This window comes from Callorhinus ursinus, unplaced genomic scaffold, assembly GCF_003265705.2.
Source record: "Callorhinus ursinus isolate GAN/ISIS: 27379988/994484 unplaced genomic scaffold, GSC_fseal_2.0 scaffold4, whole genome shotgun sequence".
Lineage (NCBI taxonomy): Eukaryota > Metazoa > Chordata > Mammalia > Carnivora > Otariidae > Callorhinus > Callorhinus ursinus.
Genome location: NW_027397066.1, coordinates 148,095,044 through 148,118,916, shown reverse-complemented (window position 1 = coordinate 148,118,916; position 23,873 = coordinate 148,095,044). Strand labels below are relative to the sequence as shown.

The window sequence follows — 23,873 nt, the reverse complement described above, 5'->3', positions numbered from 1 at the left end:
AAGAGACTGCCACAGAATGGCTCAGAAACAAATCTGTCCCCAACAGCTAATAATTCACCTATTATCAAACCCTCTAGAATCATAATACCTCAGTCCCAACTGTGAGCCTGCAAATATGTGACAAAACAATTGATGAATTGCAGCAACCAACCTAATTGGTAATGTGCCTTGGGATTTGGGAACTCCACCCACTCTATGTGTGAGAAGAATTTATGAAGATAACATGACATGCTAATATATTTTTACAGCTTAAACAAGATATTCCATGCCATTTTTGAGCACCACACATAGTTTATCAATATAATTCTTAAGACCTTTATCCCCTTTAGTTTCTTTGCTGCTGCATATAATATAATTATCAAAAAGGTTAAGACTGACGAGTGGAAGCATTTGAACCCTAGACGGAAGCTCTTTTTTTCCCTTTCTCTATTTTTGTTGTGCTCATCAGTTCATTTTGACTTTGGTTGTTTTTGCTGCAATTGCCCTAATACAATCTTCAGCCATAACACAAACATAAATTTTAACTGGCTGAGATGTGACCTTTGAAAAACTTTATTCTTCTGTCTCCTTTGAGATGGGTCAGGTGGCACATCCAACCCTAAAGCAGCCTTGACCAGAATTCAGGTATCTTTCAGAAAGAAATCAAGGTCACCACCTCCGAAGGATAAAACCATTAGTTCACAAGTAGAAAAGACATCAGCGCTGTCCTCTCCCTGGCTGTTGGTGAGTGTCAGATCTACTTCTGAAACCTATTCTCATATGCTAACACAGTTTGAGCAGTTAATTATAGAAAAGTACTTCAGGCTTCTCTGCTTAACCATATTTAAAGTATAGAAAATGTATTCTGCTATACTGAGTGGTCAAGAAAATTCCTGTAAATTGAAAGAGTTAATATATACCAGGCCTGTCATTGTTGATTATAAAAAAGAACAAGCAGCTAATGTTTGGTGAGTCATTATTATATGCCTCACACAGTGTACTTTCCCTGAATTAGCTCACTCAGTCCTTACACAACCCTAAGAGATAGGAACTATTATGATACCCATTTTCTAAATGAGGAAACAGGCTTGTGGAGTTTAAATAAGGTAAAACAAAGACAAAAGGTGTAGTTAAGTAGAAGAGCTGGAACCTTGAGCTTGAGCTTAGCCTACCCCAAAACCCATGGTAGATTTAATGGTTTCTGCAAAATTCACACACTTCATGTTGTTTTGAAATTTCTCAGATATAAAGCACGTCTTGGAACAAGATTTAACCATATCATAAATCCTTTAAAATCAAGCAAATATGAATGAGAAACTCCACCAGTTGTGGACAAGGCTATCTTGGGAAATTTACTTAAAACCACTAAGCATCAGCTTTCTCATTTGTATAAAACTCACAAGATTTTTAAAAGATAAATAAGGGGCGCCTGGGTGGCTCAGTCGGGTAAGCATCTGCCTTCGGCTCAGATCATGATCTCAGGGTCCTGGGATCCAGCCCCGAGTTGGGCTCCCCACTCAATGGGGAGTCTGCCTCTCCCTCTCCCACCGCCCCTCCCCACCACTTGTGCATGTGCTTGCTCTCTCTCTCTCTCTCTCAAATAAATAAAATCTTTAAAAAAAAAAAGTTAAACAAGATCACATGTCAGTACATAGCAAAAGACCAACAAATGGAAGCATTTTCCCCTTTAATCCATGTAGAGATTTTTAATATTTAAGACAACTCAATTTGAAAATAAACAACCCTACACACATTTTTCCCTCTTAGTACCCTGCATGTAGCAGGCCATCTCATAAATATCTACTGATGTTTCCAGGAAGCCTGAATAGGAAAATATTACCTGATTGGAACTTTAGTAATGACTTCCTCCTGTCACACTTTGTCAATCAGGAACTTGTTACATAAAGTGGCAGTAAACTCAGACAAAGTTGATGCTCTCATGTAAGAGCATATGACATGCTGAAACTGAAATTTCAAATAACCAACATACAACAGGTGACCTCAGACATCTGCAGAAATACTGCCTTAAAAAGATAAGCAAACAGGGGGTAGCGGGGTGGCTCAGTCAATTGAGTGTCAGGCTCTTGGTTTTGGCTCAGGTCATGATCTCATGGGTCATGGGATCCCCGTGGTATGTTCGGCAGTCCACGAGGAGTCTGCTGGAAGATTCTCTCCCTCTGCCCCTTCCCCCACTCACACACACTCTCTCGTGTGCACACGCTCTCTCTCTCAAATAAATAAATCTTAAAAAAAGATGTGCAAATACAGTGCTCATAGAAAAAGATTCAACAATAGGTCTAGAGCTGTCCCACCCACTAGCCACATTGACTATTGAGCATTTAAAACGTGATTGGTCCAAAATGATAAACATTAGATTTTGAAGACTTAGTATGAGGGGAAAAAATGGAAAATTTCACATTAATAATTTTATATTGACTACATGTTGAAATGATTCTATTTTGGATGTATTATATGTAATATTAATATATATAAGACATAAGATACACATATATATTCATATATTATTGAAACTAACCTCACCTTTTCTTTTTATTGTTTAAATGTGGCTATTAGAAACTTAAATAATGTGAGCTTTAGTGGTTCATATTATATTTTAATTGTTCAGTGTCAGTCTGGAGGGTTTTCCAAATCTAATCAAAGTAGTTTTAAAAATAACATAATTTATTAATGAAGAAAACATAAAAGACAGGTAAGTACAGAATCTAGGAAACAGATTAAAAATCATTCAGTACTTCTTCAGGACTGTTCAGAGAGAGTAAACTCTGACTTTTAATGGCCAATGTTATTTAATGAAATGGTAATAATTCTCCAATAAAAGATTTAATTATCATATTAAGTTACTAGGGCTGTCATCACAAAATACTGCAGACCGAGTGGCTTAAACAGAAATTTATTTCCCCACAGCTCTGGAAATCCAACAACAAGGTGTGCACAAGTTTGCTTTCTTCTGAGATCTCCTTCTTTGGCTCACCCATGACCACCTTCTCACTGTGTCTTCACTTGGTCTTTTCCTCTGTGTGATCACAGGTGTGTGTCCGAATCTCTTCTTATAAGGATACCAGTCATATTAGATTAAGGTCCCATCCATATGACCTCATTTTACCTTAATTACCTCTTTAAAGATTCCATCTCTAAACACACTCACATTCTGAGATACTGAGGGTTAGAACTTCAACATGTAAGTTTGGTGAAGTTACAATTCAGCCCATAATAATCACTCAGCTATAGTAATTTAAAGGAAACCCATGATGAATAGTGGGTTTTTTTTTTCTGATTACAGAAACTTTCTAATATATTTTGGATCTCCTAAGTGAATCTACCTAGCTAAAGAGAAAACTCATTCCAAATGATCAACATGTGTCACCTTGTAAACATGTATTTCTCTTCACAGAAATAATTTGAGCTCCTACTTTATAAATCAATCTCTTGTGGGTCTTTTGACTATGAATTGGTTTCCCAGAGTTTAGCCCCCCACTGGAAGATTATACTTTTCTCAGCAGACACAACGGAAGCATTCTGGGCATTACTATACAGTACTGTGCAAGGCAGGACCACTAACCCAACATTCATATCAGCCAAGCCTTGAGTTGTCACCATAATGAAGTTCTTTTTATGATCTATTGCAAATGTTTCTAAATAGCTGTAGGAAGGTAGTTAAGAGTACAGTCTTCATGGGTGCCTGGGTGGCTCAGTTGGTTAAGTGTCTGCCTTCAGCTCAGGTCATGATCCCAGGGTCCTGGGATCTAGACCCGCTCCAGGTTCCCTGCTCAGCGGGAAGCCTACTTCTTCCTTTCCCTCTGCCTCTGCCCCTCCCCGCCCCCCCCCCCCCCCCCGCTTAGGCTCTCTCTCACTGTCAAATAAATAAAATTTAAAAAAAAATAGAGTACAGTCTTCAGGGATTAAATCCCTGCTCTGCTTGTTCTTAACTATGGGATCCAAGGAAGGCTGTGCAACCTCTTGCACCTCAGTTTCCTTATCTATGATAGAAGAAAAATAAGGGTACTCTTAATTATAGGACTGTGATGAGGATGAAATACCTTGATTTAATTAACTTCCTACTCTAACAAACTGAACAACTAGTTTTCTTCATCATTCTCTACTTCACCACCTAATACCTAGGTAGACAAAAGATCACAAGCCTCTTCAATTCATCACCTCTCTTTAGAAACTCGTATCTAGACACTGTATTTGGCTTTTAGCTCAGCGGCCTATATGCATTAATGTAATTTCAAGTTACAATTGGAAGAAAAGTCACCAAAAAAGATTATGTTTTCAAAAGAGGTCTTTGAAAATGGTACAAAAATATATTATAATAGAAGAGAGAACAGAAAAACACTGTTTCATGAATCCCATCAATAGGTGCCTTGGGTGTAAGAAAAAGAAAAGAGTTGGAAAAGAGGTAGATTATTAGAAGCTTGTGGTTGGCAATATCAAAAGGGAACTCAAAGTTTGGTTTTGATCCAAAAAAGAATCCAGGAACACACTTGGGGAAAACTGACCCAAAAATATTTCACTCAGAGGTGAAACAAGAGCCGTGAGATGAGCCCAGCTCTCCCGACACGTTAGGGAAATGCGTCGGAACCCAATCTGAAAAAGTGAAAGCAAATTGTCTAACTTAATAGTGGGAAATAACAGGGTTTATGCCCCCCCCTTGCAAGCCTACTTTGGTTCCTTAGAATCCAAGAAGAATTTGGAAAAATCTCATCGACAAGACAAGCCATCTGGAATGAAAAAGTTGTTACTGATTAGTCTTTCAGAAGGATTACAGTAACATCTGGTTGGGATTGCATACTTATTTTAGTCTTTCTTGAAAAGCCTTTAACTTTAAAAAAAAGGAAGCATCCAGTTGCTTCAGAAATTGAGAACATTAATTGACATATAATTTTTTTCTTTTTTATACTTTCTGACGTTTTATAAAAATATATCCCACCAAGTAAATGTTGATTCCTAAGTCAATGGTGAAAACAGCTAATTAAAGTATTCCAGCTTTAGATTTCTTTTCCGTGAGACTCTTCCTTCTGTATACTGCTTATAAGTTCAAAGTGATCCAAACTATATTTGATAAAGCTTCCCAAAAAATCAACAATGGTGTTCCAACCCAGATTTCAAAGAAATAATTTGTATTTGTTTTGTTTGTCACATTTGGTGTTGTCTCATCACTAAGCCTGAGCCAGAAATCTTGAAATTGCTGTAGAGTAGTAATCATCTGGTCTCTGATCTCACTAGGAGTTTTTAATCTGTGGCCAAAATATAGATTAGGATGTGGCTATTTGTGATGACCATTGACTATAGAGATAATTTTACTTAGGTTCACAATTTAATCAGTTAATGCTTACATCCCCATGGCCCCTTTATGTGTTAAGTAGAATTTTGTGACTATTTATAAGGGATATCCAGAGACCAGATAGCTCAAATTCCCTGGCAGATACAGATAAAGAGATGATAGATAGATGATAGAGAGATGATAGATGATGATAGATAGATGATTGATAGATAGATAGATACATAGATAGATAGATACATAGATAGATAGCTCTCAGTAGATAATAAAAATAAGGAAGGCCACTTTGGTCAAAGACAAGAACAGCAGTATCCCCTAAAATTGGGAACAGAACAGAAAATCTTGATGATTATGGCACAGGATCCAGTCAAACATTCTAGCAAGTTCTAGCATTTGCTTGTACACCTGAAAAGAAGTAGTCATGCCAGATCCCAGTACACAAATAGTCCAGTAATTAAAATGACTTTTTCACCTTTTTTTAAATGGCAAAATTTTTTCCATCTTCTGTCAGTCAAATGATATCGGTACTTGTTGATTTACCCAAACCACAATTGAGCTTTTTGAGTAATTAGCCAATCATTTCAACTGATAGAGAACCAGTCAAGAAAAAAAAAAGATAAAAATAATTTAGGAGTTCAACCTTCCACTTCTATAGATAGACATAGCCTTTGAATCAATAGGTATAACATATTCAGAAGAATTTTCAGTAAACATCTTAGATCTCTAATAGGAGCTACACAATGTACAGAGATATTCCACCACTATTAAAATCATTTTCTCATCATCAGAATTGGGGGATTAGTATCTTCAACAAGGTGCAGAAACAATTATGCAAAGGTGTATTTTCAGGAAATAAAACCTATCTCTTTATCAGAACTAAGGAAAGGAAAAGAATCTGTATAAATACAGTTTTACAGATGCAAATTTACATAAATAACAGCAAAGCAAAGCCCAAAACACTGCCATCAAGAAAAGATGCTATTTTGTAACCAATTGATTACAAATATTTATTATGCACCTATTCTATGCCATATTGGTCCTTTCAGGGTAAGTCAAATACAGAAAACAGTGGTAGAAAGGACAGTCAGGGAGCGCCTGGGTGGTTTAGTCAGTTAAATGTCCCACTCTTGATTTCGGCTCAGGTGATGATCTCAGGGTCATGAGATCGAGCTCTGTGTCCGGCTCCATGCTGGGCATGGAAGCTGCTTAGGATTCTCTCTCTCCCTCTGCCCTCCTCCCCCCACCCCATTCATGTGCTTTCTCTCTCTCTCTCTCTCTCTCTCTCTCTCTCAAAAAAAAAAAAAAAGCGGGGACAATCAGTTGCTCAAAGCCTACTTAGTTTGTGAATTCTTCCTGATTATATCTGTCTATGTGAGGAAATAAACATTACTGAATCCCTGTGATGTGCCAGACACTGCTAAGTGGTGGGGGTATAAAAATAAATAAGATGCAGTCCCTGCCACAGATAAAATCACACTGTCTAATGGGAAGGAGACAACAGTTCTTACCATCTAATGTGCTAAGCTCTATAGCAGCATGACGATGACAGACAAGGTACTAACCACAACCATTTCACATAATCAGTTCAGTTTGAGTTTATTTTAACATTAGCTGCAGTAGATTTGGAGTGATAGAACTTCATTTCATCTCCATCATCCCACTTGGAACTCAATCTCTCTAACCCTGGTAGGACCGTTCTCTGTAGAATTTTAGCCTGAAATAGAGAAGCCTTTCTTTCACGATACAGACAGATTGTTCTGGGAGTGTGCCTACCACAGCTACTGTGTTTGCAATCTCGACTCCACAACCATGGAATTCCCAGGTACTGTGTTCCTTTCATGATAATACATGCAAACTGCTTTTGGCTATTTTAAATTTCTCATTTCCACTGAAAGCATTCCATCTCTTAAATCTAAAAACATCACATCCCAGTTGCAAGTTTTTCTCTTCATGTATTCTGCAATCTCTTACTTTCACTGATACCTGCAGTCAACCTCAGAGAACCTGCCTTATCTTCCTCCCTTTCTCTCCCCTTTCTGGTCTAAGTCTCAGGGTCTATCCCTTCAAATATTTTCCTGTTAACATGCCCTACTTTCGACCTTGTTGATCTTTCTTCCAATGCATAAGGACTGAAAACCCGTGGATCAATCTAACCATTGGTCTACTCGATTTCTACATCTATGTTCTATGAAGGAAATCACACAGCCATAAAATCTGGCACCAGGAACAAATGTGGTTTCCAGCTCTGATGAAGCCTTTGGGGCCAATCAGCAGTGCTTTACATATTCCTCGTCTGCCCGTTTTCCCATTACCACAAACAGCTTTACTATTTACGTTCACTATTTTCAAACTCCTTTTTCAAACCCCGTCATTCTCTCTTGCAGCAGATTGTCTTGTCCTCTTCTTGACACAGAAAATACAGCTCATTTAGGAAGAACTTTCTCAAAGCCCTATTTTCCTATGTAAGTACATCTACATCTACATACCTACACTCCTTCTATCACAGAGAACGAGATGCCTGCTTCTTGCCCAGAGCTAGTCCTGCAATCCACATCTTTCAGCCACTCAGGCCCCTGCTCTGCCAATCAGCTGTTTCCCCTTCAGCCTCTTCCTCTTTTGGGGTTTTACCCTCTGCATAGGATATATTCAACCCCCTCCCAAGTGGAAATAAAAACAAAAACAAAAAACAAGCCCTCTCTCAACCCTGTGTCTTTCTTAAGCAATCTCTCTAGATTTCCCTGAACCTCACAACCAAGTTAGTTAAGAGTGGTCTTTGCCTCTCACTTATTTCTTCACTCACTGTAATTTGGTTTCTTTCTCCAATCTACGAAAACTGTTCTTGATGAGACCAAATTGCTGTTCATGCTGTTCCCAAATTGCTATAGCAAATGGATAATTAGCTACTCTTTCTTGATTGTTCTATAACATTCGATACTATGGACAACTTTTCCAAACTCTTTTCTCTCCTCACTTTTATAACATCATATCTTTGTTTTTCTTCTACCTACATAAATACTTTTGGAAAGTCATCTCTTCTTTCTCCCACTCCTTAAATATTTGAGTACCTCAAAGGTTCTATCTGCAGACTCTACCAATTCTACATGCTAATTCAGTGTTAGTGAACCTCTTAGGGGTTCAACTTTCACCTATATGATAACATCTCCTGCTCAACATCTCTAGCCCTGATGCCACTGTGGATCCAAGACCACAAATGCATTTCTGACTAAAGGACAATTCCTTACGGATATCCCATGAGCACCTAAATTCAGCACATTAAAAATTGAACTTGAATCCATAGGACACTGTTTAGAGATGTAATATGTAATTACAAAACCAGAATCAAGTTGACTCTTGAACAGAGCAGAAGTTAGGGGCATGATCCCCCTCACAAAATTAAAAATAGAGCTACCCTATGACCCAGCAATTGCACTACTAGGTTTTTACCCAAAGGATACAAACATAATGATTCAAAGGGGCACCTGCACCCCAATGTTGATAGCAGCAGTATCCACAATAGCCAAAATATGGAAAGAGCCCAGATGCCCATTGACAGATGAATGGATAAAGAAGAGATGGTATATATATACATAACGCAATATTACTCAGCCATCAAAAAAATGAAATCTTACCATTTACAACGACCTAGATGGATATAAGTCAATCAGAGAAAGACAATTATATGATTTCACTCATATGTGGAATTTAAGAAATGAAACAGAGGATCATAGGGGAAGGGAGGGAAAAATAAAATAAGATGAAATCAGAGAGGGAGACAAACCGTAAGAGACTCAACGATAGGAAACAAACTGAGGGTTATATGCAACTGATGAATTACTAAACTCTTATCTCTGAAACCAATAATAAAAATGAATAAATAAAGGTGAGATGCAAAATTTTCAAAAAAAATCTACATATAATTTTTGACTCCCCCAAAACTTAACTACTAATAACCTAATGCTGACCAAAGTCTTACCAATAACATAAACAATCAATTAACACATATTTTGGGTATGTATTATATACTGTGTTCTTACAATAAAGTAAGCCAGAGAAAAGAAAATGTTATTTTAAAAATCATAAGGAAAATACATTTACAGTGCCTTACTGTATCAAAAAAAAAAATCCATGTAAAAATAGAGCCACACAGTTCAAACCCATGCTGTTCAACTGTATTATAATCTTTTGTCTTAACTTTAGAGGAAGCTTTTAGGAACTAATATCCCTTACAGTAAAGAATCAGGCATCTAAAGCTGAGCGAATCCTCTAATTTATTTATCTTTCCCTCTCTATATATTTTTCCCATAGAAATATGTCCAGAATTAAGTGTACCAAAAGTTAATAATGAATATTTCTGAGCTCCAAGTTTTGGGGTGACATTTAACTTCCATTGTTTGCCTTTTTGTACTGCTTTAAGTTTTATAATGAGTTTGTACAATTTTTCAATACAATTTTTTAAACTAAACTCCTCTGTATTTCCTATTCACAAAATGGTACCATCTTCTAATTTGGAAATAGTCCTTGATTTATTCCTGCACCCACCTCCTCTTCAGTATGTCTTAAATTCATCTGCTTCCCTTTTGTTCCCACAGCCGTATCCTAAGGAAGGACTTCAGTCTCTCCCACCTTAGCTCTTGCAATGGTTTTTTGGCTCCAGTCTCAAGCCCCTCCATTCCATTCTCCATGCTATTGTCAGAAGTTTCTCTCTAGAATCCAAATCCTGGCATGCCATATGCTGTTTAAAATCAGTAGCATTCAATAGCCTTCAGAATAAAATCTAAACTACTTGGAATGTCCTAAATGATCTACATGATCTGACCCATGTATTTTCAAAATGGTGACCTTAGACCTTGGGATCAGAACAAGGTTCAAATCCAAATTCTCTATTTGCTCTCTGTTGACTCAGACAAGTTAATTAACCACTTTGAGGCTGTTTCTTTGCTGGCAAGCTGGAGCAAATGATACTTTGCAGAATTGTTGTGTTAGAGATAACTGCATTTAAGTAGCAGACATACTTTAGGTGTTCAGTAAATGTAACTACTACTATTTTTACTACTACTGCTTTTATTATTTCCATGTAGCCCCGTCATTGAGGAGGGATAGTGTCTTATTTATGTTTATATCTCCATCACCTGTGCCTAACACATTAAAGGGACTCAAGAAATATTTGCTCCAAAAATAGTATAGATAATATTTTAGACTCCTCTTGGTCGGCACCAGGCTTTTGTAGACTGGCTGTGGGCCTTGAAAATTCATCAGTTAAGTCATCTGATCCTTTCCATCTGAATCCAATCACAAAGTAACTCTTATGTCTGCATGCAGTCAGAGATTTCTTCTAGTATGTTCCCTCAGTTGCTTACTTAAAAATATCAAAGCCACACTGCCCGTCTCAATTTGAAAAATTCACACAGCTCTAATTCCGAGTCACACCAGATAAATCTGAAAATATTTCTGTATATACTTGGTTATATAATGTCATATCCTCTCATTCTGCAAACTTCAACATTTGTTTTCTTGGGTTACTAAAATTAAATTTAAAAGGCCAGTTTCTAAAGTCAGACTTATCAACCCATTTGTATTTTGACCTGCATACCTTAAGTTAAAAACCACCAACAAATACGAAAGTGCTTCAAAGTGCAAACCAATTACAAACTTAGGTGGTCATTAAAGTAAATGAAATGCATTATTTTGACTAAAGGAAAAAGCATTGTCTCTGTAAATTTTTATGGAGTACTCCAAAGGCAGGGTTTTCTCATCATCCTCTGAATAAACAAAATCGTAAATTCTACAGACCAGGAGTAAAATAAAAACAAAATTAAAAATTGGCCACACACACCTGCATGCTTAGCTGTAACAGATGTGATTAATGTCACAATTTAGTACCTAAGCAATAATGAGGTACCCAAAGAGGACTTGGTAAAGGTAAGTAATCCTAAATTTACAGCAGTTTGACTTTTAAGCTAATATTGTTCTAAATAATAAATACTTTCCTAAATAATAATTAAAGTATCTTATATAGGCATGTTTTCCCACTTTAATGATATAAATTCAATATTCTCTAAGACTAATTTGAATAATGAGCTAGAAACATCAATGAGATATACCATATAACCATAAATACAACTTCTAGAATTATTAAAATGATGTCATCAGAAATCACTATCCTTTCACATTAAATCTTGAAATTGCTGGCTGGTCTCCCCTAGACTCTCCTAAACCACATCAAAACTCAATGGCAGGGGCACCTGAGTGATTCAGCTGGTTAAGCATCTGACTCTTGATCTCAGCTCAGGTCTTAATCTCAGGGTCGTGAGTTCAAGTCCCGTGTTGGGCTTTCTGCGGGCGTGGAGTCAGCTTGAAAAAACAAAACAAAAAACAAAACAAAAAAACTCAATGGCAAGCTAAAATTTGCATCCCCTTTGGGGATGGTGAACTTCTAAATGTACAACTTTGATTCTAGTGAACATGGTGCTAGGATCTGAATTTTGTGTTTCCCCAAAATTCATGCATTGAAATCCTAACCCCCACAGATAATGCTATTAGGAGGTGAGGCTTTGGGGAGATGCTTAACTCATGCGGGTGAAACCCTCATGAATGGGATTAGAAAAGAGGCTCCAAAGAGCTCCCTAGCCCTTCTACCATGTAAGGACCCAGGGATAAAACTGACAGCTGTGAACCAGGAAAAAACCCTCACCAAAATACAGCCATGCTGGCACCTTGGCCTTGGATTTTCCAGGCTCTAGAATCTTAGAAATGAATTTTTGTTTTTTAGAAGCTTCACAGTCTACAGAATGTTGCTCTAGTAGCCTGAACAAACTAAGACACTGAGAACAATAGAAAAATCTACTTGGGTAATATGAGATCATTATATTAGCAAAGAGTTGGAAATAGCACATAGAATACATGAGAATCTGAATGGATAAAATGTAAAAACTATGAATAAAAATGTTACATTTGCTAAGACCAATCCCATTATATAGTGAAATCTATTGCGGGCAACTTTGCATCAGAAAGCTTGAAGGAATAATTCACTCAGGAAAATCTACTTAAATCAATAGTAAACCATATAACAGCAGTACTTTTATTTTTGTAAAGAGATTTTCTTTCAGATGATCCAAATTTGTTCACAAGCATTCAGCCTGGATTGGTCAATTGGAAGGAAAGAAATTACTTAGTTGTTTAAGGTAAGAAGATGACCCCCAAAATGACACTCACTACAGTGAAATGTACTCAGAGTAAAAATCTGCTGAAATGAACATCCCCAAAAGCAACATGCCCAACTCATAATGCTGACACCTCAACAGGACAGTGGCAAATATCTCCATTACTTTCAGTTTAATGTAACAAAGGTGCCTAGTGATAAGTTGCCTGCTCAAGTTTATAGAGTCAATATAAAGAGGAATAAAGCCCAGAAAGTATATAGTATAATACTTTCTTGACGACATTTTATCATAGAAATCATTCCTTTTTTATAATGTGTCATAGTCTTGTTTTGATAAATTAGAAAGAACTAATCTAGATACCACTAAACTTTGATTAATTTGTATTTGGTTTATATGTCATGAATTAGCGAACAATGGAGACAGATTCTGTAACAGAGCAAAGAACTCACAAAGAACGAAAGAAGTGATGAAGTGTGAGGTGGGGTGACCAGAGCAGGCTAACAGGTGATGATATATGATGAAGTGCAGCTGAAAATCCCAAGGAAGGGTGAAGTGAGATGGGGAGTGATCTTGGGGTGGTGGACATCCATCTGTAATGTAAAAAACGTTACCTGAGGGACTATACAAATGACCAGAAAGAAACTTGAAAACTGATTGGACTGAACTTTGATAAATGGATTTTCTATGGAATATTAAGAACAACACTTGGCAACTAAATCCTCAAACATAATATAAATGTCCTGTCTTCAAATTATCTCCTGTCTTCATGTGACCAGAGTGATATGTTGTCAGTAAGCAGTCCTCAAAGACTAGCATCTGCCATAATTTAACCTCCATATATGGATTGTTTTGAAACTCAATGTCATAATTCAATTTTAATAAATCCTGAACCCCAAGGATTGCTAATGTATTTCTAAATCCAGTGTTGGTTTGTTTTATTTTTTTGGAAGATTTTATTTATTTATTTGACAGAGAGAGACAGTGAGAGAGAGAACACAAACAGGGGGAGTGGGAGAGGGAGAAGCAGGCTTCCCGCTGAGCAGGGAGCCCAACACAGGGCTCGATCCCAAGACCCCGGGATCATGACCTGAGCCAAAGGCAGACACTTAACTGAGCCACACAGGCACCCCAGTGTCGGTTTGTTTTAAAGACAAGATAGTAAACTCCGCAAAGACATCTGAAACACTTATACAGTACCTAGTATATAGCATGTGATTAGAAAGTATTCACTGACTGAATGAATGGATGCATGGATAAATGGATGAAGTCAAGATGAATCTACAACCAAGCAAAGCTAAAACCACACCATAGGTTTTCCATATTACCGTAGGAGGCCAAAATAGGTCAAAGAGTATACACCTGATGGGTAATTTCCTATACCATCTTTGATGCCACTCATCAAGTCAGGACACTACAGGCTACTTAAGTCAGAGATTGCAGCTGTGGTACCATTAGCATCCAGCCCTGGGGCTATACATAGGAGGAATTAAGAAAATTCATTGATCCATCCAAATTCATATTTATATCAATGTTAAATGAGAAGATTTCATCTAATACATCGCTCTTCATAAACGGGGGCAATTTTTTTTCATTTTTTTCAACTTTTTATTTAAGTTCCAGTTAGTTCACATACAATGCAATATTCATTTCAGGCACAGAATTTAGTAATTCGTCACCCATGTGCAACAGCCTGTGCTCATCACAAGTGCCCTCCTTAATTCCCATCACCCATTCAACCCATCCCCACACCCACCTCCCCTCCAGTAACACTCAGTTTGTTCTCTATAGTCAAGAGTCTGTTTTCTGGTTTTGGGTAAACATACATAACAAACAACATTACATAACATAAACCTCTCTTTTTTTTCCCCTATGTTCATCCATTTTATCTCTTAAATTCCACATATGAGTGAAATAATATGGTATTTGTCTTTCTCTGACTGACTTATTTTGCTTAGCATAATACTCTCTAGCTCCATACATGTTACTGCAAATGGCACGATTTCATTCTTTTTGATGGCTGAGTAATATTTCTGTGTGTGTGTGTGTGTGTGTATTACATCATTATCCATTCATCAGTTGATGGACATTTGGGCTCTTCCCATAACTTGGCTATTATTGATAATGCTGCTATAAACATCATGGTGCCTGTATCCTTTCAAATCAGTATTTTTGTAGCCTTTGGGTAAGTACCTAGGAGTGCAATTACTGGGTCGTAAGCTAGTTCTATTTTTAACTTTCTGAGGAACCCCCATACTGTTTTCCAGAGTGCCTGCACCAGCTTGCATTCCCACCAACAGTGTAGGAGGGTTCCCCTTTCTCCACATCCTTGCCACACCTGTGTTTCCTGTGTTGTTAATTTTAGTCATTCTGACAGGTGTGAGGTGATATCTCACTGCAGTTTTGATTTGTATTACCCTGATGATGACTGATGTTAAGCATCTTTCCATGTGTCTGTTGGCCATCTGTAAGTCTTCTTTGGGAAAATGTCTATTCATGTCTTCTGCCCGTTTTTTAACTGGATTTTTTTTGTTTGGGGGTGTTGGGTTTTATAAGTCCTTTCTATACTTTGGATTTTAATCTTTTATCAGATATGTCATTTGCAAATATCGGGGGGGGGGCTGTTTTTAACTGTCTTTTTCTTTCGTGAATCATTTTGATCAACTTCTAAACCAAACCGGCTATCTTAACCCAGCGTAGGTTCAAAGTCAAGTCCTAAACTATAAGAACGCATCTATTTCATTTTGAAGTGTGTAAGTATGCCCTTAAAGGTATAATTCCTGGTCTGTCTCTGGTCTTCCTTATTCTCATCTTAGCCTTTCACCTCATCCTCCATGCCAAACTAGCTAAGATATTCTTGGTCCCAGTAGACACTGATTTAATATTCATAGGGATTAGGAGTTAATATGACAATAATTATCCATTGAAATATGCATTTTGTAAAAACTGGCATTGAAGTAGTAGTAGAGCCTTCTATCAAAAGTACAAACTTTTGGTTAATATATAAATATGCTTCTATTTCAGTCTGTCTAAGATAGCTTTTCCATCTTATCAATTCTGTCTTTAACATTCTTGGTGCTTTTACCACCACCACACTCTGCTGCTATAAAAAGAATCCTAGTGTCTCTCCTTTGCATATATCCACTTTGTACCTCTTTCCTCATGAAACTTTTACCCTAAAAAGGCTTCTGGTCATCCCTATTCTTTCTCCACTTACACTGCAAGTGGTGAAAGTGTTGAACCTCTCAAAAACAGGAGCCAGTAGAAGGAATACTACTAAATCATATCCATGCTTCCTGCTAATGAAAGAAAGATATATAGAGGACTATCAGGGGGGAAAATTTCTACTTCTAAGAATTTTGATAAAAATAATTGTTGTTTGGAATAACTAGGAATAACAGTAGGAATAACTGGGAATAAATCTATTGTAGATTAGATGCAGAGAGAATTTATCCAGGATTTGGATTTCAAAGAGACCATGTCATTTTAATTCATCCCAATTCTGCACTTCAAAATGGAAATGAGAAAGTGAGCTGTCACTAGAGATAGTCTTTATCTGATATATTTATGGGATGGGTACAGGGGAGGAGGTGGAGAATACACAATGTCCCCTCTGACCTATTTTCTTGTGTCATGTGTCATACTGTATGGGGCACGACAATCACTATGACCTGGGTGGAAACAGCATACCACTTCTTGGAATGCTACTTGATCAGCAGTCATGCAGATGGCCCATAGTTGTGACATCTTCCCTTTGGCTGAAGACAAAAGAGGAGAAGAGAAAATCCTTGCCACACTTGAAGGACAGATGGCAAGCTCTGCCTAAACCCAAGAGAAGGAAGCAAGGACTTAACATTTATAACCTAAGCCAGTGATCTTCATCACAAAAGGCTGGTTTTGAATTCAAGTATAGGCAATTTCTTGAGAATCTAGCAAGCAAGTGGTTTATTTGGAAGGTAATCCTCAGAAGCACCAGGAAAGAAGTAGGGAATTGAAATAGAGAAAGGAAGGAGGCCAATAAAAGGTATTTATTCAAGCAGGTTACAGCTGTTAGCAACTGGAGCTCCAATCCCACTGAAGAACCCAGGGAGACAATGTAGAATATGCCACAGAGATATCCCAAGTTAGGGATATTTACCCTCCAATTCTATCAGACAATGCCCAAGAGCTACTCCCAAGGGGCCTTAATGCCTCAGCACTCCCAGCACGCCGTACCTATGGACCAAATGCACTCCAATGTCAGAGAACATCTTCTACGGAATTTCACATGCCTGTTGCACAGAGTAGCAAAGTGGATGGGGCAGGGGAATGGTGGGTACGGAACAGATACGGGCAAGGCATCAACAGCATTTGCTATACCTAGTTCCATTAGACTGGACTCCAAAATACCAATGTATTTATCATCTGAACAAAAAAATGAGGGAAGGGAGAGAAACTCTCCTTGTACAAAAGAGAATGCTACAGGTACAAAAAGACTAGAGCAACATTATTGGAAAAGAAAACTTCCTGGGGTACCTGGGTGGCTCAGTGGGTTAAGCCACCAGCTCTTGATTTCGGCTCAAGTCATGATCTCAGGATCGTAGGATCAAGCCCTGCATTATCTCCGTGCTCAGCAGAGTCTGCTTGAGATTCTCTCTCTTCCTTTCCCTCTGCCCCACCCCACCCCCAGCTCACACACGCGCACATGCGCTCTCTCTCGCTCTCTCGCTCTCTGTCTTGCAAAGAAAAAAAAATTTTAGAAATTAATATTAGGTTAGATTCAAGGTTGGCATGCTGGGGCCCTCAAGCCAGATCCAACCAGCCAACTGGTTTTGCACAGCCCCAAAGCTAAAAATGGTTTACATTCTTAAATGGTTGGGAAAAAGTAAGAAGAAGCTATTGCGTGACACACCAAATTTATATGATACTCAAATCTCATTGTCCATAAACATGTATTAGAACACAGCCACATTCATTCATTTGCATAATATTGATGGCTATGCTGTCAATGGCAGGATTGAGGATTGAGTAGCTGTGACTGGGATCACATGGACTTCAGGGCTTAAAAGTTCCCCGCTCTGGCCCTTCCTGGAAAGTTTGCCACCTGTAATTTAGAACCAGACTCACTCTCAGGGAATCTTCATGATAATAGTGATCCCCTGGGATGGGGGGAAGGGTGGGTCTCTTCCTTTTTTTAAGGAGAATTGAAACCTTTTATTGGGCTCCATGGGGCTGTCTCTGAGCTTCTTGGATAAGGACGACTGTTATTTTTTCCACCCCTAAACTGATCAGAGGAGAACAAATAGTCTCCTATTATTGCCAACATAAAACTTATGGTTTCTTGGTGGTAACACAGGTACTAAGCAACGAGATGCTTACAAATGTGATGAAAATGGAATAAACTTTAAGATTTAGAAACTCTGTTTTCTCCAATATGCAGCATAATACTTTGTAAGCTCCTGCCCCACTTTGATTTTTTTCCAGACATAAATTCACACTGGAAACTAATGTTTGAACCCTGAAAAGAAGCTAATTTTGCGACAGGAACTGAAAAGATACGACACCAAGGGGTAACTAGAAAAAAAGAGAGAGCGGTGGCAGCTGGTATTAGAGAGTTTAATTACTATTATTTAATCATCAGGCATCAAGCTAATACATTACTGAAGGAATAAAGATTGATATAAACGATTGGCCATCGAGCAACAGAATTAAAATTGGTAACGTTCATCAGATCCCAAGGAAACCCAGGATGCCAAATTTAATCTGGCGCCTGACCCCGTGTTTGCTTGCTCGGTCATGGAAGCAGGGACTAGATGTGTAAACCAGGTCTTTCCCAGGGAGTGTTGCAGGGATCTATGGGTGTGCTATAAATCAGCACTGCGTCCCTCAGGATGCCAAAGTCCGCTCTCAAGGCCTTGTTTACAGGAGAACATCAGTATCCTCTGGGCACACACGTCAATGCGAAGAAAACTTTAAATAGCGGGAGAGAAAAGTGTCTTGGTAGTCACATAGCCTACGATAAACTTTGAAGTACAAATGAGAAGTGGAAGTGAATGTTAAATGTATGCCTTGTCCTAAAGCTTCATGAAAAATGAAATGTACACGAAAAGTTGGATCCCTGCCATGACACCCATTACAGTGTAGACGAAGACTCTGACCTTTTGTGTTACACTTACTGTGTTTTTGACACATTTAGTCAATTAAAACGGGTGAAGTGTAATTTGTTTTTCTTAAGTTTAATACAGCATGTCAATAGAAGTTAACCAAAATTTATAGTTGGAACACTAAAACTGCCACATGCACTTAAACAAATGAACACAATTTATCAGGGTTGAAGTAAAGAGAACATCACGGGCATTTGACTTTATACTTCACATAAGCGTGTTGCCAAATATAGAAAAGCAAGCGCCTTCTCACACTTCCAATGGAAAAGACATTTTAGTTCACATTAAATATTGGTGTGAAAAATCTGGCAGGTCTCCAGTCCTAAGGAGTGTTAAACGTTGGCACTTCCACTGTGTACTTTTACTATAAATTGTTGTAGCGTTTATTTGACACGGAATACCCAAAGGATTGATGAGCCAAGAAAGGAAGATTTTTTTTATTGTGCCATATTACCTTTTTCAGACATCTATCCTAAGTCTTTACGTCTTCAAAGTCTAAACAAGTAGCCACCTGTATTCAATCGGTGCAAGATATTTTTCATGAAACTATAGCTTGCCTTTTTATAAACCTATAAAAGCACACATTTTCCATTTTATTAGTCAGCAAAGCAGTGGTGGATTTAATAATAAAACTTATAAATGCAGTGTCTTTATAGACAGTTTAACTTTTTTTGCTTGTTTAAAATGCCACAAGAACAACCAAGTTTATTTCACAGTTTCTGTCTCTATCCTATAGAAACAAGTAGCTACAATTTTGTATATCATTACATTAAAAAAATTCACCTGGCACTCAGACCATTTATATAGCAGCCTACAGACTCCTAAAGATTTAAGAGAAACATAATACTGCTAGGGGAAAATTATCTATTACAATCAAATGCATGTATTTGATTTTGACATCCATAATATGTACATCAATTACATATAGCTACAGCAGTCACGCACTTTGAATTTCCAAGAGGAATTTAAAATAAGTCTGTGTCTCCTTTTTAATTAAATAAATATAGATATACAATATACACAATAAATAAATATATTATGCACACAATCTCAATGATTACAAAATGAAAATTTAAGGTAGCAGTAGGTAACACACTGATATTGGTAAGATTTAAAACAGTGGTACACCTATTGCTGATGGAGACATAGGGAAGTATGCTGGAGGAGGGATGAATTGTTACTGCCTTTTGGAAAAGCAGTCTGGTAATATCTGCTAAAATAGAAAATACACTTTTCAAATCAACATCTCTGTTACTGGTAATCTATACCATAGAAATAAAATACCAGTAGATAAGGATAGTTAATGCAGTTTTTTTAAGGCAGGAACAAAATATGGGGTGGAAAATTGAATGTCTACTCATGGGTAAACATTTTTAATAAGTTGTGGCAAAACCGTGCCATGAGATAACATGCGGCAGCTACAAGGAATTTTATCAATCTATAATCGGTGATTAAAAAGATTTCCACAATATGCTGTTAAGTGAGAAAGGTAAGAGGCAGAGAAATATATATATTATCCCACTTTTCGAAACCAAACAATGCCAAAAATATTTGAACATATATACAACTATAAATGTGTGTGAATATATGTAAATATGCAAATACATATAATCATATGACCATAAATTAAAATAAGCCAAGATACATACCAAGTTGGTCACCCTGATTCCTAGGGTTATTCAGTTGGCGGAAAAAGAAGCAATGAACAAAAAAGAAAATTACATTTTTTAAAAGCTTATAAAGTAAAAGTAGAATTATTATATGACCATCTTTGGAAAAAATCTTTGGGAAAAGGAATGTCTGTTTATGTTTCTAAAAACGGTACATGAAAGAGTAGTCATCAAAACATTGATGGTATTTTCCTCAATGTGCAAAAACTTTAGATATTTCCTTTCTCTTTCACTGGCTGATTTTTTTTAAACAGTGATTACTGTTACATATAAAATATATGATGAAAGGGCTATTTTCATTGGAGGGAAAAAACCTAAAAACTATATAAAGAGCACACTAGTTTAAATTCCTCTCAATATAAATACTTACTATGGGGGAAATGTTTAAGCCTTGCAATTAAAAAAGAAAAAATCCCCACTTTTTAAAGGAAAAAAATGGGGGAAAAAATCATGAGAAAAAGGATACAGCATACGCCACCAATAGGCCTCACTATCCATTCTCCCCTTTTGCAGGTATGAGATTCTCTTTGTGTTTCATCTGGACAAACTGGCACTGAGAATAAACACGGTATTTTGCATTCTCCCTTACAGGTAGGAATGCAGGAATGTGGCTAAATTCTGCCAACTAAATATAAGCGGAAGTGAAGTGTGCAATCCTCAGGCCTGTAACCTAAAAGTAGTAGTTAGTATAAGCCATATGCAGCCACACAGGCCAGAGCAAGTTCAAGGGACTATTACAGAGCAAGAAAAGGTAACAAAGTTATCATATCATAACCCTGGACTGCTTATGCTTGAATTATTATAAGAGAGACAAATACACTTTTATTTTTTCAAAGTCACTGTTATCTTATTTGTTATATTGTTAACAGATAATATACAACTACAGAGTTGCTACCTAGACATGGAGCTACCTTAACACAACTTAAGATATGAAATACTAATTTTGTGGTCAACTGGTGATCAGCAAGAAAACAGATCCTGCAGGCTATAAAGTTGGTGATCCTTGTCATGCCATGGTAGATTATGTGATTAACTATGCTATTTGATTAGCTGTAGACTATAATATCTTACAATACAAATCACATGCAGATAGAGCCTATGAGAGAGTCCACCGAGGAAAAAACTCTCAAAATATTGGTGAGAACTGGCTTTTCGTTGCCAAAGTTAGCAACCCGGCAAGAGAGACTAATTCAAGAGAATTATTAGATATTTTTGTAAAGGCAGATTTAGCAGAAGATAAGACTGACCCAGTCCTCTTGAAAACATCACCGAGAATGGGGCCAGTCTAGTGGCAAAGATCAGATGAAGATAGGGCCTTTTGCCTTCTCATCCAAGACTGCTGCTTCAGATGACTTAAAGTAGCCAAAACCAAAAACGTGGCTAACTTAATCAAAGAAAAAGAGATCCCCACCAAGAAGTCGCTTCTCGGCTCCTTCTCAAACCTCTGTCAGGTTCAGCTTCGTTGCCTCCACTCCAGCCTCCACCATGTCCATCACGGTGACCCAGAAATCCTAGGAGGTGTTCACCTCCTGCCCCCAGGCCTTCAGTAGCCACTGGCACCCCAGAGCACCTGGATTCTGCATCTGCTCCTCAGCCTTCTCCCAGGTGGGCAGCAGCAGCAGCTTCTGAGGTGGTCTGGACACCAGCCTGAGTATGGTCAGGGGCTACACCAGGGCCAGGGCAATGGGGGACATCACAGCTGTCTCAGTGAACCAGAGCCTTTTGAGCCCCCTTAAGCTGGAGGCAAACCCCAACATCCAGGCTGAGCAACACTCAGGAGAAGAGCAGATCAAGACCCTCAACAAGTTTGCCTCCATTGACAAGGTGCGGCACCTGGAGCAGCAGAGCAAACTTCTGGAGACCAAGTGGAGCCTCCTACGGCAGCAGAACACCATTCGGAGCAACGTGGACCACTCGTTGGAGAGCTCTATCAACAACCTTTGGCAGCAGCTAAACACATCGGACCAGGAGAAGCAGAAGCGGGAGGTGGAGCTTGGCCACAGGCAGGAGCTGGTGGAGGACTTTGAAAGTAAGTACCAGGAGATCAAAGAGCATGCAGACGTGGAGAATGAATTTGTCCACATCAAGGAAGATGTGGACGAAGCTTACCTGAACAAAGTAGAACTGGAGTCACTCCGGGAAGGGCTGACAAATGAGATCAGCTTCTTAAGGCTGCTTAGGAAGAGGAGATCCGTGAGCTGCAGTCCCACATCTTGGACACGTCCGTGGTGCTGTCCATGGACAACAGCAGCTCCCTGGACCTGGACGGCATCATCGCCGAGGTCAAGGACATCACCAACCACAGCTGGCCTAAGGCCGAGACCATGTACCAGATCAAGTACAAGGAGCTGCAGGCATTGGCTGGGAAGTCTGGGGATGACCTTGGTAGCACGAAGACGGAGATTTCCGTGATGAACCAGAAGATCAGCCGACTCCAGGCTGAGATCAAGGGCCTCAGAGGCCAGAGGGCTTCACTGAAGATCGCCGCTGCTGATGTTGAGCAGAGCCAGGAGCTGGCTGTCAAGGAAGCCAATACCAAGTTGTCCGATGGGGAGGCTGACCTGCAGTGAGCCAAGCAGGATACAGTGCAGCGGCTGCACAAGTACCAGGAGTTCATGAACATCAAGCTGGCCCTGGACATTGAGATCACCACCTGCGGCAAGCTGCTGGAGGATGAGAGAGCCAGCTGGAGTCTGGGATGCAGAATTTGAATATCCATACTAAGACCAACAGCAGCTGCTCAGGCGGGCTGAGCTCGGCCTACAGGGTCCTCATGAGCCTGACTTCAACTATGGCCTGAGCTCCTTCCTGTCCAGCTTCGGCTCTAGCAGGGGTGCCAGTTCCTTTAGCTGTGTCAGCTCCTCCAAGGCCATGACTCTGAAGGTGATCGAGACCTGCACTGGGAAGCTGGTGTCCAAGCTGTCTTGTACGTAAATAGCAGTGGTCCCTCCCAGCCTCCTCATTCCTGTGACTACCATAGAGCCTCTGAGGGAAGGAGCTGTGTGGGGGAGCATCGGGAATAGCAGACCCACCTGAGGCTCAGCCCCAGTCCTCAGCCTACGCTTGGGGGGAGTCTATTGCCCTGGATACCCCCTCTTGCCCATGCCTCCAATTAAAAGTGCCTTTTCTCAAATAAAGCCTCAGATAGCTCTGCCAACCCCCTCCCCTGCAAAAGAAAAAGAAAGTACAAATACACAACATAACAAATAAGAAAGGAGAAATAAATTGAGAAAATTTTGAAAACCATGAGTCCATACAGTGTAATTCTATGAAAATTAATGTGAAAACCTAGCTAAAACAATCAATTCCATATAAAATACATTTATCAAATTTGACTTTCTCTGTCCAGATAAGTATTAGTTTTCTATCGGTGCCATAAAATGTTACAAAAACTTAGTGGCTTAAAACACCACATATTTATTATTTTATAGTTCTTAGGTCAAAAATCCAATATGGGTCTCACTGAACTAAAATCAAGGTGTCAGCAGGCTGTTTCCTTCCATGGAGGTTCTAGAAGAGAATTTGTTGCTGGCTTCTTCTTGTGTTAGTAGAATTTGTTTCCTTGTGGGTGTATGACCAAGGTCTCTGTTTTCTTACTGGCTGTTGGTTGAGGGCTTTCCCC

The 23,873-nt window shown here is 38.7% G+C and overlaps 1 pseudogene; it reads left to right on the top strand.

Annotated features, from left to right (window-relative positions):
* Positions 1–21,736: 21,736 nt before the first annotated feature.
* On the top strand, positions 21,737–23,489 carry LOC112825809 (keratin, type II cytoskeletal 8 pseudogene; annotated as a pseudogene).
* The last annotated feature ends 384 nt before the right edge of the window (positions 23,490–23,873 follow it).